At 40.0% G+C, this 16394-nt stretch overlaps 1 protein-coding gene across 1 annotated transcript in view; it reads left to right on the forward strand.

Moving 5' to 3' along the window:
* The window catches only part of BTC (betacellulin), a 105885-nt gene extending 100481 nt beyond the window's left edge, over positions 1–5404 (forward strand). The window contains exon 6 of the mRNA XM_073601023.1: positions 535–5404. The gene's annotated coding sequence lies outside the window, so the exon portion shown is untranslated. The remainder of the gene's footprint in view (positions 1–534) is intronic.
* Positions 5405–16394: the final 10990 nt, after the last annotated feature.

The following is a 16394-nucleotide window of genomic DNA, read 5'->3' on the forward strand; positions in this document are numbered from 1 at the left end:
CAGACGATCACATTTTCGGATAGGAACTTTTTTCAACCGAAAAATTAAGAACATGCTCTCAATTTTTTGCTGGCTTGCAGCAAAATTCCGATGGAGCATACACATGGTCTCATTTTCCGATGAAAAAATCTCATCGGTCTTTTGCGGGCCAAAATTCCGACCGTGTGTACACGGCATTAGAGGTCATGGAGAAGTTTATTGTTACATATGAAAAAATGATAGTACATCAAAACAGTGGGGTTGATTTACTAAAACTGGAGCGTGCAAAATCTGATGCAACTCTGCATTGAAACCATCAGCTTCCAGGTTTCTTGTCAACGCTTAATTGAACAAGCTGAACTTTAGAAGCTGGTTGGCTACCATACACAGCTTCACCAGATTTTGCACTCTTTTCTATTTTAGTAGATGAACCCCACTGTGCTGTGTACTGGTATTGGTATCTGCAAGAGGCAAAGAGTGGCTAGGAAAAGCCATGGTACTGATTTTGAACTCTTAGTAACACTAAACATAATTTTTATTATTTTATTTGTACAGGTTACAATGAAGCGACCTGCAGGCAGGTTTAATGCTGCTGTTACAGAAGAGAATAGGCTCTGCCACTGGATACATGTGGAAGGCCATGCATGTAAAACATAAAGACTGTAAATCCAGTGGCTGCGATCAGGATTGAGTGTTGATGATTTAGTATGAAAAATGTTGTTCTAAACACAAGGTATCATCATCCAGAACCCCTCGTCAGTTCTGTGTTGCCTGACTGAGCCCTGTCAATTATGTTTTGTAATATTTATTTTGGCAGATATAACTGATTGTGGAAATTGTTAAACTGATCAGTTTTTTTCTGGTTAACCTTAAGCTGCTCATTGACTTCAGAGTGTTGTTGATCTCACTAGTCTGTAGTTCTCTATATACTTGCAGACTCGGTGCAGCCAAATTACTTCTATAGGCAATCGCTGTGATCAAAGATGTAAACACACTACTATTTCCTTTGGAGAGTCCTCCCCTTCCCCTTACAATGGAAGAAAGGGCGGTTGGAATAGAACAAATGAATAAATTATTTATTGATGAATTATTCATTAATTAGTAGATGATCACAGGCAGCAGTAGATAATGAAGGTATTCATTTTCTTCCATCCTATTTCTGATTATTAATCCTGTCACCTCCCTTATCCTTCACATTAACCCCCTTATCCCATTCTCCCACTGTACGTTACCTGTACTTTACCCCCATTCACCTCCCCTTCTTCTATATGTAGCGCTACCCCCGTAGGGGCCGCTTGATGATGCTTGTCCCCAGTTGTTGCTCTGAACTTGCAAGCCTCTTGATTCCTCTGACACTCCAGGTTCAAATATATTTCAGCAACAGCAAATAACAAAGCAGAAGACACAGTTTAATAATAATTTTTCTTTAATAACACTTCTGTATTATATTTTGGTCAACCAATACTCAATTAGTAGTTAGATCAGCATACGCATTCTAATAAAGAGCATAGAACAGTGAACTCAGTATCAACAACCAAATTGCAGTGTTTATCTGGTTAGACAGTTTAGTGCAATTAGAAGCAACCATTCCAATGCAACATTGTCAGAAAGGGGAAAGACAATAACAGTTTGTCAGCTCCCTCTGGGCCACTGGTGCACTGAGCTATATAATTATAAATGAAATGCACTTATTGCTTTAATAATGGCCAACAGGGGTAGAGTGCTTCCTTTAACTAAACAAATTGCATTTGAGAATCCTATGTAATAGGTCCAGTTATCTTCTGCTAGCAATATTGGGGCCCGTAGACAGTGCTGAATACTTGTAGGCCACTGAGGTTAAACAGATAAACAATTGAAGTGCTTACAGCAAAGGTTTCTCAGTGACTAAGGTGTAAAGATGTCTGCATGCAGTGTCTCTAAACAGCTGGATGACAGAAAGAATTTGGGCATCCGCCCGCTCACCAATCCTGATGATAAGAGTCTCCATGGAAACAGAGTGTCATGTGCAGGCGCCTAAATCTCAGTAGGGAGATAAGGAATAGCCACCCAGCAGGCTGTCAAAGTGGTGCAACAGCAACAGAAGTGTGGAGGTGGATTACAAAGTTCTGGAGTGAAGATAGATGGATGCAGTCCCAATTTGATGATCTGCGTCATAGCGATGCAGTTCCGTTGCTTGACCATCATGGCAACCGGTTAGGCGGCCAAAGTCCGCTAAATCTCTGCAGTGACAGCAGCCTCCAATTGTCCAGACAGGAATCCCACACAGAGAGAGCGAGCCCACCTCTCGCAGTTGAATATATCTGCTCTCCAAGAATCATCTTTGCTCCACCAGCCCTCTGGTATGTGCAGTTCAGTCAGCACTCAGAAATGCAGTATGTATTGGCAGTGGGACTACAGATCTCCCAAGATTAGGAGATTATCCCTCACTCTGCGTACATGTAGTTATCTGCGTACTGGGCACTAGAGTGAAAAGGCTTAAGCCATAGTCCCACTTATCAGTATCCCTAGATTTCATTATAACATAGCCAGCACCTGGCTACATACACTGAGCAAAATTCTAAACACAACACTTTTGTGTTTGCCCCATTTATCATGAGTTGAACTTAAAGATCTATGACTTTTTCTATGTACACAAAAGGCCTATTTCTCTCAAATATTGTTCACAAATCTATCTAAATCTGTTAGTGAGCACTTCTCCTTTGCCGAAATAATCCATCTACCTCAAAGGTGTGGCATATCAAGATGCTGATTAGACTGCATGATTATTGCACAGGTGTGCCTTAGAAAGATACAAGGAGAGAGGTGCCTCTGGGTGTGGAAGTAAAACAATTTATTCACAATTCACATGTACAGGCAACTCACATTTGTGAAGTCATCAGTAAGCGTGTATATTGAAATAACCCATTGTGGAAGTGGCCGAAGAAGGAGCGTGGCTGCCACGTCTTTGCAGCTCATACGCTCGAGAAACGCGTCGCTTATCAGTGACGTCATCTCCCCTTGCCTGCCTTTCAACTGCACTCCAGATCTCATTTTGAGTTTTTGCTCCACCCGGCCGGCTTCACCATCTTGCGGTGTCCACAATGAACAGCCAAGTTCCCCAGCAAGCAGGAACAGACTGATGGACCTGATGACCACCCCCACGATGGGTTATTTTAATATACACGCTTACTGATGACTTCACAAATGTGAGTTGCCTGTACATGTGAATTGTGAATAAATTGTTTTACTTCTACACCCAGAGGCGCCTCTCTCCTTGTATCTTTCTCAGAATCTCTGGAACTTGGTTTTGGTTCCCCCTTTGAAGGCAGCCCTGAATGTGGATCCCTTACTATCATCCCTCCCTCCCTTCTTGGTCTTTGGACTTTTATAATATTACCATTAATTATGGACTCTTTTTATTACTTTCATGCATAAACCTTTATGCGTTTTAATTTATATATAATTTTGAATGCTATGGGTTAAATATTGCTCCAGATCTTTGCACCTTTACTTGTATACAGGTGTGCCTTAGGATGGCCATAATAAAAGGTCACTCTAAAATGTGCAGTTTTACTGTATTGGGGGGGAGGGGGGTCCGAAAAGCAGTCAGTATCTGGTGTGACCATCATTTGCCTCACGCAGTGCAGCACATCTCCTTTGCATAGAGTTGAACAAGTTGTAGATTGTGGCCTGTGGAATGTTGATCCATTCCTCTTCAATGGCTGTGCGAAGTTGCTGGATATTGGCAGGAACTGGAACACGCTGTCGTATACGCTGATCCAGAGCATCCCAAACATGCTCAATGGGTGACATGTCCGGTGAGTATGCTGGCCATGCAAAAACTGGGATGTTTTCAGCTTCCAAGAATTGTGTACAGATCCTTGCAACATGGGGCCGTGCATTATCATGCTGCAACATGAGGTGATGGTCATGGATGAATGGCACAACCATGGGCCTCAGGATCTCATCACGGTGTCTCTGTACATTCAAAATGCCATCAATAAAATGCATCTGTTCATTGTCCATAGCATACGCCTGCCCATACCATAACCCCACCGCCACCATGGGCTACTCAATCCACAACGTTGACATCAACAAACCGCTCACCCACACAACACCATACACGCTGTCTGCCATCTGCCCTGTACAGTGAAAAACGTGATTCATCCGTGAAGAAAACACCTCTCCAAAGTGCCAGACGCCATTGAATGTGAGCATTTGCCTACTAAAATCGGTTACAACGACGCACTGCAGTCAGGTCGAGACCCCGATGAGGATGACGAGCTCTGCACATGCATGGGTTAGGAGCATAGTTCGAATCGTTCTTCCAACCATTGGCTTGCCTAGGCAGCACGGCAATAGCTATCAGGTTAGGAGTTTATGAGACAGGCTTATAAGGCTGAGCATAGACTACAGTTATTCCGTTGATAACAAGCTTCTTTTGCCCAATTTGAATAGTTGATATTGATTTAGTGAGGATGCTTGGATGCATGGGTAGTTTTAACGTGAAGTCAAACACTTATATACACTACAGGTTCTCTTCTCACAGAATACAGTAAACCCTAAAAACAGCAAGTAGGTGTCAGGCCCTGTTGTACAGATTATGACACTGATAGGGTATTGGCACATTATAAATTTCAGTGTACACAGGCCCTTAGTAAATAGCAACAAAACTAAAGCTGTCAATTTAATTGTACAATCTACAAAGTTTAGAATTATACAGAAATCTAATTGTAAGCGGACCCATGTATAAGCCAATTATTTAAAGCAAAGTATTCCACATTTAGATGAAGTTGCACAGCATGGTGGACACATGGAACCAAACTTAGGCTAATTACAAAGCTGGCTATACAATTTACAATTAATTTTTTTTATCTGCTTTGCTTATATTTTGATTGCATGATATTTTCATATTTGCCCCATTTAACTCACATTACTATCAGATTGCAAGTATGCGGCTATGTGTAGGTCTAGCTTTTGCCTACCCTTGAAGTTGGGGTATCTTGTGTACTATAACATAACATTTTTCTGAAAAGCTCCTTACAATTAGAAAAAGTTATGATATTTAGAACATTTTAAACCATTTCTGTGCCTGAATAGTCATTTCTGAACTATTCAGGTACAGAAGTCTAATATATCAAAGCTTCCATGCTGTATTGATACCATATATTAAAACTGGGATTAACCAGAAGCTTTCAAAGGTTGTCATAGAAAGGAATTATTAAAAAAAATCATACCTTAGCTATGGTAGCTGCTTTTGAGATAACGCATCCATTCATCCAATGCCGTGTCGTATATGGGAACGTCAGATGGAAGATTCGCCTGTCTCCAGCCCTATTCTCACGGATACCTCCTTCTCCTTTATTTGCAATGTCAAATAAGCCAAAAATCTGATCGGAAGAATAAGACTTTGTAAAAAAAAAAAAACAAACAAAAAAAAAAACAACTCTCATCCATCAACATCTACACTGAACTGCCAGTTTCCAGCGAGCTAACCATTTAGCCATCCAACATTTCAAATAAAGGTTTCTGAAAGTTTCCTTACCCTTTTTTTATTCTGCCATGCTGACCTGGTTGCCTCGCGATTCATCTCCCAGCCCCATAGAAGTATATGGGATTCTACTGTCCATGCGCAGGCAGCGGATTATAAGTCCAGGCCGACCAGAGGTAAACATTGCCCCAGCCCCGGCTGGACTGGGTACCAGAACTAAGAAAAGTACGGAGCTTTGAAGGAGGCGCTGGCAAAAAATGGTAAGGAAAGTTTCAGAAAACTTTATTTGAAAGTTTCCTTACCCTTTTAAGGAGACCTGAGCTGGGAAAAAAAATCATAGAGGCTGATTTTGCTGACCTTTCATTCTGAAACGGCTTGTCGCTTGGATGCAAATACAGTGGGGGGTTATTTACGAAAGGAAAATCCACTTTGCACTGCAAGTGCACTTAGCAGTCGCTCTAAATCTAAGGGGTAGATCTGAAATGAGGGAAAGCTCTGCTGATTTTATCATCCAATCATGTGCAAGCTAAAATGCTGTTTTTTATTTTCCTTGTATGTCCCCCTCAGATCTACAGTGACTTTACTCCTAAGTGCACTTGCAGTGCAAAGTGGATTTTCCTTTAGTAAATAACCCCCAGTGTCTTCAATATACTTGGAGTGACATAGAACAACTATGCAAATCAGGATGTCTGACTTTACTGGTTGCATGCTTGTTCAAAGTCAATGACTCAGAAAGCATAAAAGTTACTTGCAGCTAAACAACTAGAATTGTCGAGGGAGGTCAGCAATGGCAGCTTACATGTCTTTGTCTTAATAGGTTTCCTTTAAACATAAAAAAATTGTATTTGTATCTTTTGAACATTTTATTAATGGAAAGTAGAACAAAAGTATGTTAACATTATTTGCAACATATCTAAGTCGTTTGGCATGTGCTTTGTAATTTAATAAGCTAATATTAAATTATTTTACATTCATATATGGTTTATACTGTATATATTTCTGTTTATTTGTATTGTAGCTATAGACAGGCATAAAGCTAAAATCTCCTGTACCATCCAGTTAAAATACCTCCCTCCCCTCCAAAAGCATGTATGTTCATCTCATATCCACCTTTGTTCTTCATTTATCTGTGCAGTATTCCCTTTTTCCCTATACTTTATCATAATGCCTCGGTTGTTCCACTACTAAAGATAGCATTACAGTTGCTCACATTGTAAAGCAATTTAATTCTCTAACTTAAAGCTGAACTCTTGGCAAACAGCTAAATACAGATATGAAAAACATTTTTGAGCTGTCTTATCTGCCAAAGGATTTGTATATCCATCCATCCATTCCTGAGATTTACAGCCCTGCTCGACAGCACAGCCAAACGGAACACCACCTACAGTTCAGGATAACACTGATTTATTCTCTCCACCTCCACCCTTCTGGCTGGATAGGGAAAGAGTAGTGGCAGACTGACAACATCATTCTTCTGCTTATCCTATTCTCTTCTGTCAGCATGTTCTTTAAAAAACACATTTGCATGCTTCACATCTGTTTGACTCGCTGTCCTGCCCCTCTCCTCCCCTACTCTAAGGGTGGCTTCACACTGCCCCACCGCCCTTTTCCATGAAAACCGCAGGTTAGCTGTACTTTTCCATAGACTTCTATGTGGTCCTGCAGTTTTGGTGAGGTTTCAGGAAGCGCAGTAAAACTCCTGCATGCTGCATTTTTGGTGTACCTTGTGAAACTGCACCAAAACCACGGGACATCATAAAAGTCTATGGGAAAACGCAGCTAACCCACACAAAATCCACATGTTAGCTACCCTTTGCCCAAAGTACAGTGGGACCGTGTTGGGGCAGTGTGAAGCCACCCTTAGCGCTGTTGCACAATGGATTGCAAGAGGCTAATACCGAGCCAAATTCAGGGACTTAAGGAAAAAACAGGGAGGGGGAGGCACCGACCTGAGTGTAGTATTAAAATGATGACTTTAATAGGATAAGATTAAAAACACTTACAAGATGATAGAAGATACATGCTCGTCAAAGTAAAGTGCAGTCCTGGCATTACACATGGCTCTGTGGGTCCCACCGCTGTTCCGGATTTTTGGAAAGGACTGAGCAGCTGGCTGGAATGGATCACAGTGTTTCTCCAGGAGCAAAGGAACCAAGCAGCTCCGCACAGACCATCATGGACCATGGAACAGGAAGTGATGTCACCGGCATCTGATTGGACCTAGGCAGGGCTGAAATCTTGTCAATCAGGGCTGCAATAATTAAAGGCTACATGCTCAGAGCTGACTTCTCCTTGTATTGGCCTCTCAGCCTCTCAGCTCTGAGCACGTAGCCTTTCATCACTGCAGCCCTGATTGACAAGATTCCAGCCCTGCCTAGGTCCAATCAGATGCCAGTGACATCACTTCCTGTTCCATGGTCCATGCTGGTCTGTGTGGAGCTGCTTGGTTCCTTTGCTCCTGGAGAAACACTGTGATCCATTCCAGCCAGCTGCTCAATCCTTTCCAGCTATCCGGAACAGCAGAGGGACCCACAGAGCCATGTGGAATGCCAAGAATGCACATTACTTTGATGAGCATGTATCTTCTATCATCTTGTAAGTGTTTTTAATCTTATCCTATTAAAGTCATCATTTTAATACTACACTCAGGTTGGCGCCTCCCCCTCCCTGTTTTTTCCTTACGTCTTGCAGAGTTCTGGACACATTCTGAAGGATGGCTGCCTTCCTTTTTAACCCTTAATACCCCTTTCTATGAATGCATCACCATCCAGCTATTACGGCCACAGACTATACCCCTAAGGATTACTCCATCTGGAGCGTCAGATAAACACTGACTATACTGCAAATTCAGGGACTTATACTAGTTGAATTTAAAAAATACATTTAATGATTTAATAATTTATGCAGAAGTGAATCAATTTGTGTCTTTATCCATCTGGAGTACAGCTTTATTTTAGTGGATTTAATAACTGCTTAAGCCAATTTTTTTTTTTTATGTTTTAAAGCCTAATTCTAAACTTATGGCTCTTGAGGAAGCATACTAATCAAGTTATAAGCAGCTCTGATGTTTGGGATCATGGGGGTTTCCAGTATGCCATTTCTTTATCTGATGAATGATCCTGTTTAGACACCAGTAATACCAACAGGAAAGCCACATATAGAGGGTTACATTTTTACATTTTTATTCACACAAACTACCAATATGTACTTACTTGAAGGATACATGGTCTCATTACGTTTCATTTAGTGGCACCACTACACTTAATTTGGTCTTGTTCAATTGTAGTTCAAACATGGTAACAACCCCGCACTTTGGATAAGTGGAATTTATTTTGGCATAATTTCTGTGAAAATCTGGAATTTTCAATCACATTTGGCTGTTTTATTTGATTTAATGGCTCCACTTAAATCTCCCCACCTGAATAGGGGAGATTAATAACCCTTGCTTTGGCAAAAATTTGCAGATGGTGACATCACCTTTCACCAAAGTCACTCCTCTTGTCCCTGTTCATCAGGTGGCTAAATTCTGCCTTGACCACTGCTAACATATTAGCCATGTGTGGAGCTAGGAATAAATATGTTTCAAGTACTTACTCTTTTTTTTTTTTTTTTTAATTCGTCATTTTAATACATACAAAAAATGGAAAAATATCAACAATATATATTAGGCTGTGGACCAGATGGTAGTTACCATAATCTATATGATACTGTATAATGTACTAAAAGTATGACATAAGCATTTGTATAACATTACACATATAAACAGATATAAAAATCAATGATGGGAATAAAATAATCCTTAAGAGTATAAATCCTTTAAATACACGGCATAAGATCAACTCCAATTGCTTTTTTTGGTAAATTATTCTAAGTCGAAAGGCAAAGAGAGAAAAAGATGGAAAGGACAGTAAGGTCAGTTAGAATGGTGAAGGAATGTGTTAGGAAATTTTTCATCAGTGCCTTTAAGAGATTTTGTAAGGTTATCCATATGTTTAATGTTGTTTATTAAATTGAATCATTGTTGCATTTTAGGTGGTTGTGACTTTTTCCAGAGGACAAATGTGTGCAGTGTTTACCAAATGCATACCAATCCTTTGTAAAGTTTGAGGGGAATGGAGTTATGATATAATAAAAGGAAAATAGGGTCTGTTGGAATTGTAAAGTCATTACATTTCTGCATTATATTTCAAACCTTATTCCAAAAATGTGACAGTTTGGGGCAAGGCCAAAAGATGTGTAATGTGTTTACAGATGGGGAGCCACATCGCCAGCAACCATCAGGAGAATCTTGAAAAACTGAACGAATTGAATACTATCATGTTACAATTAATCTCTTAGTTTTCATATTTTATTGTTTTCTGATTAAGTTCTGAGCTTCCTAGTTATGCATTTTTTTCTGTAAACCATAGATTCCAGTACAGAATTGAGATGTTATGTTAGTAGAAGGAGTCAAGGAAAAAGGTTTTTTACTTTTTTTTTTTTTTTATTTACATTCTATTTATTTTTTTAAACATACACTATATTACCAAAAGTATTAGGACGCCTGCCTTACATGAAAATGAACTTTATAGACAGCCCAGTCTTAGTCCGTAGGGTTCTGTATTAAGTTGGCCCACCCTTTGCAGCTATAACAGCTTCAACTCTTCTAGGAAGGATGTCCACAAGGTTTAGGAGTGTATCTATGGGAATGTTTGACCATTCTTCCAGAAGAGCATTTGTGAAGTCAGGCACTGATGTGGAGGAGAAGGCCTGGCTCGCAGTCTCCGCTCAAATTCATCCCAAAGGTGTTCTATCGGGTTGAGGGCAGGCCAGTCAAGTTCCTCCACCCCAAACTCGCTCATCCATGTCTTTATGGACCTTGTTTGTGCACTGGTGTGCAGTCATGTTGGTATAGGAAGGGGCCATCCCCAAACTGTTCACACAAAGTTGGGAGCATTCAATTGTCCAAAAATGTCTTGGTATGCTGATAGCTTACGTGTTCCTTTCACTGGAACTAAGGGGCCAAGCCCAACCACTGAAAAACAACCCCACACCATAATCCCCCCTCCACCAAATGATTTGGACCAGTGCACCAAGCAAGGTTCATAAAGACATGGATGAGCAAGCTTGGGGTGGAGGAACTTGACTGGCCTGCACAGAGTCCTGACCTCAACCCGATAGAACACCTTGGGGATGAATTAGAGTGGAGACTGCGAGCCAGGCCTTCTCGTCCACATCAGTGCCTGACCTCACAAATGCGCTTCTGGAAGAATTGTCAAATGTTCCCATAGACACACTCCTAAACCTTGTGGACAGCCTTCCCAGAAGAGTTGAAGCTGTTATAGCTGAAAAGGGTGGACCAACTCAATATTGAATGCTACAGACTAAGACTGGGATGCCATTAAAGTTCATGTGCGTGTAAAGGCAGGCGTCCCAATACTTTTGGTAATATAGTATAGTTGAACATCTTACTTTTGTGATTATAGATTTAAGTACTATGTTTATTCATGATAGAAATATTTAACCTCACTCTATATTTTTATATGTACACTGTATAAAAAGTATATAGTCAGAGTCTTAAGCTGGCCATACACTGATTGATTGAAATTCAGCTGGTTCAGCAGGAACTGGATGAATTTCGATCAATGTGTGAGCTCTCCTACTCAACAGAAGTCGATTGTTTAATGGTCTTCTGTCAAAGAACATTTTGGAAATATTTTCCATCGATCAACAGCTACAGCCAATTAGCTGGTGCAGTTGTCAGAATATAATGTCCTGCAGGGGAGATTACTCCATTCACCTCATTTGTGTGCCCCATGGCTGAACAAAAAAAAACAGTGTATGGCCAGCTTTACACTGGGACATTTATCATGTCTGTTGCAGGGAAAGGCAATGCTAACCAGGGACTGAGATCCAGATCATGTGACAAATTGAATACAAGGTTTCAGCATGAGTCATAAATTCCTCCCTCAGCTGCTCTAAAGTTGAACTGTCGCTGAATGAATCCTGATTGGCCACTTCTTAATAATAAGTGGGTTTAGTAATAATCTGTCCTATCTTCAATGATAAATCTGTTGTAGCTGGCTGCCTGGGAATTCAGACGCATGAGTTACATATGCACTGTAAACCTGGTGCAGAGATTTTGCTAAGTGAGAAGCAGACTGATGTGCATCTAACTGTGTTGCTAATTTGCTGGATAAATGTCCACCATTGCTTCTGTCTTATTTTAATGCATTATTTACTTCAACATCATAGCTCCCAACTGTCCCTGATTTCAAGGGACTGTCCCTGATTTGGAGCAATGTCCCTCTGTCCCTCATTCCTCCTCATTTGTCCCTCATTTTGGTCTGATCTATATAGATGTAGATAAAATGCACTTTTTATCTATCAAAAAGTGTTTCCCAGTACTAAACCTTTCATCCAATTTCTAAATTGCTGCTTTTGTAAATTCCAAAAGCCAATATAAAGGATGAGTAGTGGTAACAAAAAAGCACTTGTGGGTTTAACCAATCTTGTTTTTTTTTTGTATAATTCCCCCTTAAAGGGGGAGTGACAAGGGGTGTGTCCTATGCCTGCATACTTTTGCTGATAGGTGTCCCTCACTCCCATCTCAAAAAGTTGGGAGGTATGCGACATGCTAGAACAGTATTAAAACCTGTGCTGATTTATGACAGCTGGCATTGCTGACCTCCTTCTAAAAATCATAGATGTTATGAAAAACCCATCAAGCAAAAACATAAAGGTGTGAATCCAGCTACAGTCTTTTATAACTTGATTAGAAAAATTAGCAAAAAATGTAAAAAAATAATAATCCTAGCAGATACACCTGTAAACAAATCAAAGTGGAAAGTAGGAAAATCAAAATTAAAAAAAGAAATGCAGTCTATAATGCACTTGTGCTAAGCCTAAATTGAACCTGTTGCTTTGCCTTATATGGAGCATACCGGGCTCTGCAGCTGCTTATGCTTGTGTTTAATCAGTCTGCCATAGAAATCAAAGTGATTCCCATGTATTGTATCTGAACCTCTGCATGGACATTTGTTACTAAGGGAACCAACACTGTCAGTGGAGAGAGAGTCCTCAGCCCTGTCTATGAGGAGCTTACTCTGAACTCCTTTTCCTCGCTGTTAGCAAATTCTATGGTAGGGGAGTGAGGGTAAGGTAAGTAGCCCTTGGGGCTTGCTTTAAAGCAAACAGGTTGCATTGCCTGCATGGGCAAAGCATAAGTTCACACTAAAGTGGAGATTCCTCACGGGAAGAACATGATCTGAACCTGAACAATTGGTTTATAATGAGATGATATGAACACACTCCCATAATTACTCCATTCAGGAATGAGCACACATTTCCTAGTTATTAAATAATGTGAATACCTTATAGTACTGCAGCTTATTATTTTTTATATTTATGTGTCCCCCATATCTAAACATATTTATCAGCAAAATGTTATTTACATTGTAATTAAAGCTTTATATTTTTTTTTGTATAATTCAATTAGAAATGTATAACTTCAACAATGACTTTGTATTCAATTATATTTTTATCAAACAGTACTTGTAAAATTCTTTTTTTATTTATTATAAAATATTATAAAGTAAAACAAATGTGACCACAAGAACAAAATTGAACATGGATCCTAGCACAAAACTGAAATTAAAGCCAGATAAGAATGGAGGGGGAATAACCTAAAGTGGTTGTAAACCTCAAACTTGAAATATGAACAAAGCATATCCCTCTATAGGGTGTACTTGTCCCACTTAGGAGCATTGTCATTTCTGTCTGCTGTTCCCCTGTTATCAGCATGAGTCACTTCTGACAAGTTTTCCTGATACCAAGAGAAAAATGGTGACAGGGGGGGGACCTCCAGCTAATTGACAGACTCTCTGTTCCTGTGCGCTGTGTGAAGGGGGGTGCGTCTCTTCCCTCCAATCAGCTTTCAGAGCTCTTCTCGCTGAGCTCTGCAAAGTGTAACTTCAGCTCTCCACCCCTTTTTTTCTGAACTCTCAGACAAGCTTTAAAATGCAGCACTTTGAATTGCTGTAGAAAAGAGAGCTGAGGATAAACGGGTACAACTTATGTAGGAGGCTTTGTTTCAGCTCTGTATATTACCTGAGACTATTCACTTCACTGGGTATATGTAAGGGTTTACAACCACTTTTATTTTGCATGGCTTAACTACACACCTATCCATTGCTGGGGAGCTTCTTACCTTCTTGCAGTTGAAAATGACCTTGGGCTCAATTCCCTAAGCCTGTGATGGCAAACCTTGGCACCCCAGATGTGTTGGAACTACATTTCCCATGATGCTCATGCACTCTGCAGTGTAGTTGAGCATCATGGGAAATGTAGTTTCAAAACATCTGGGGTGCCATGGTTCGCCATCACTGCCCTAAGCTATGAGGATTATGTTAGGCCATAACGATGGTTATTTTATCAGTGAATGTCAATGAGTGGGAAACACACAAGTCCTCTTGGCAAAAAATACAACATGTTATAGTTTAGTGAACTGAACCTCTTGTTTTTAATAATCTGCAGTTTGGTAATCACTGTCCCTGCTCCAGTATGAATAATGTGCAACAAGGTACTCCCTACAATATCCATGTAATGCTCAGGTTTTGGAAAGGTGTCAATGTACCATCATGGTGTAACATCAGTGTAATGATGTCGACATCCCTTAGGCTCCTGTCATAGTGCTATCTAGCCAAAGGGCCTTGTGCTTCACCTTGTGTTTCCCGTACCAACACCCAAAAGGTCAATAGGATGAAAATCTGAGAAAATACCTGTTATTTGATCATAGCAAGCTTGCTTTCCAGATCTTCTACCCTACAAACTTGAAGGTGATGAATTTCCAGACTGTTATTGACAATAGGGTCCTTATATGAGAAACGTTTACTGAACTGAAGATCTAGCACAGACAAGAAGATGGCCAGTTACTCATGATAAGAACTACACATAACCAATTACCAAATAAGCATTTTCAAATATACTTGCTGTATCGTGTTTTGATACCAGGTGTAAATGTGTTGCAAACATTACTTTTGAGAAACTTACTACAATTCTCTAATGCTAAGGGAGTTACTGTGTGGCTAGATGATTGTACATTAAGCACACATCCCAATGCTGAGGGAAAAAAAAATCAATACATGTCTCAAAATAAAATTTTTTTAGCTCTCGCATCTCATGACAGCAGCTGCAGGTAGGTACATATGCCAGACAGAGCACAGATGTTTCCTCTGCTGTTGAGAACAGGAGCTCACTGAGCAGAGGCACATAAAAAGTACCTGCTATTGCTACGGGGACCAACCTCAACACTCACCTGTCAACATGCAATGGGGTTGATTTACTAAAACTGGAGAGTGCAAAATCTGGTGCAGCTCTGCATAAAAAACAATCAGCTTCCAGGTTTTATTGTCAAAGCTTAATTGAACAGTTAGAAGCTGATTGGTTTCTATGCAGAGCTGCACCAGATTTTGCACTCTCCAGGTTTAGTAAATCAACCCCACTGTGTACTCCTGAAACTTTGCTTGGTTCAAGATACAATGAACAGGTCCACAACTGAACCTTGCTTTAATTGATAGGTTTATTCCATGAATGGAAGGTATGTGCCATACAGACTGAGGCGTTTCGAACAAAGTACATGTGCAAAAACAGTCAGTGTAGTTTGGAACAAGAATTCCCATCAAGAACAAAGTCACCAGATCTGATTGACTTCTTCTCCAAGTTATCTTTGCCTCTCTGCTACTTCTCAGACTTTGACTAACTCAGCACTCTAGGTTTCTCTTCAGCATTGTCAACACTTTCCAATGTGCAAAGAGTGAATAAACTCCAAACAGCTCTCGTTATTTAAAACAAAAATTGCTTTTTCTTGTTGGTGGCAACAACAGGAGTACTTTCTCCTCAGGCCATTCATTCTGTACAGAGGACAAGGAGCTCTCTCTCAAAAAAAAAGAAAAAGAGGGAAATAAAGTAGTGTCCTTACATATGATTTAAATGGGCACCACATCCTCTAAAATGTAACAATATAGAAAAATTCCCTTTAAAGCAACTAATAGGCTTTTTACATTACCAACACAGTCAATTTAAGCTATAAAAATATCAAAAATTCTTTATCTGGACCCTTTAAAACCACATGTTGAAATAATCCATGCATGCCTTTTTGCCATTACACTTTGTTCATATACAGATATCATCCATTATATGTACAAGTAGTTCCAACATTGATTACGGTCAAAAAGATGATAGATGCGATTTCCACATTCATCGCGTTTCACAGGTCAGAGCCTGCTTCTTCAGGAAAGACATATTTTCCACTTGTCTGAAATAACATCAAGAAGTGTATACATTAAAACCAAAACATACAGAAGACACCTTCATGGATAGCCAGATCCAGATGCCAAGACGCAGGCCAGAAAGTAAAGGGATACTTAATGTGAGTGGAAATTTGGCAGGCAGCATAGTGTAAAATATATTCCCACTCATTGTAAACAGTGAGTAAACTAATGTGCAAACCAACAATGACCAACAGGCTAAAAAAGAGCTGCCAGCATAAAAGAGTGTCCTCACGTGAACCAAACCAAACTATTAAAATAAAACATATGCGGCGCTCCTTACGCCTACAAAGTATGGATCAAAATAAATGATAAGTAAAATAAAAATAAAAAAATGCAAAAATATTGATAATACAATCCAGCAATTACACTCCCCCCGTTCAGTAGATGTAGGCAGATAGGTGGTAAAAGAGAAGATAAGGCTCCATAGTGTAGTAGTTAAGGTTTATTAATAAAAAACAAGTAGTAACTTACATGAAAGAATCAGTAATAACAGCTGTAATAACAGCTGTAAAAGGATCCTTTGAGAAAGTCACGTGTGTTGTGATGCAACGCGTTAGAGAGGTGCCAGGTGCCGCTGCTGCCGGGTATGGCCGAACCAGGTAGCTTATGATTTTACAGCTGTTATTACTGATTCT

Source organism: Aquarana catesbeiana, linkage group LG01, assembly GCF_042186555.1.
Source record: "Aquarana catesbeiana isolate 2022-GZ linkage group LG01, ASM4218655v1, whole genome shotgun sequence".
NCBI classification, from domain to species: domain Eukaryota; kingdom Metazoa; phylum Chordata; class Amphibia; order Anura; family Ranidae; genus Aquarana; species Aquarana catesbeiana.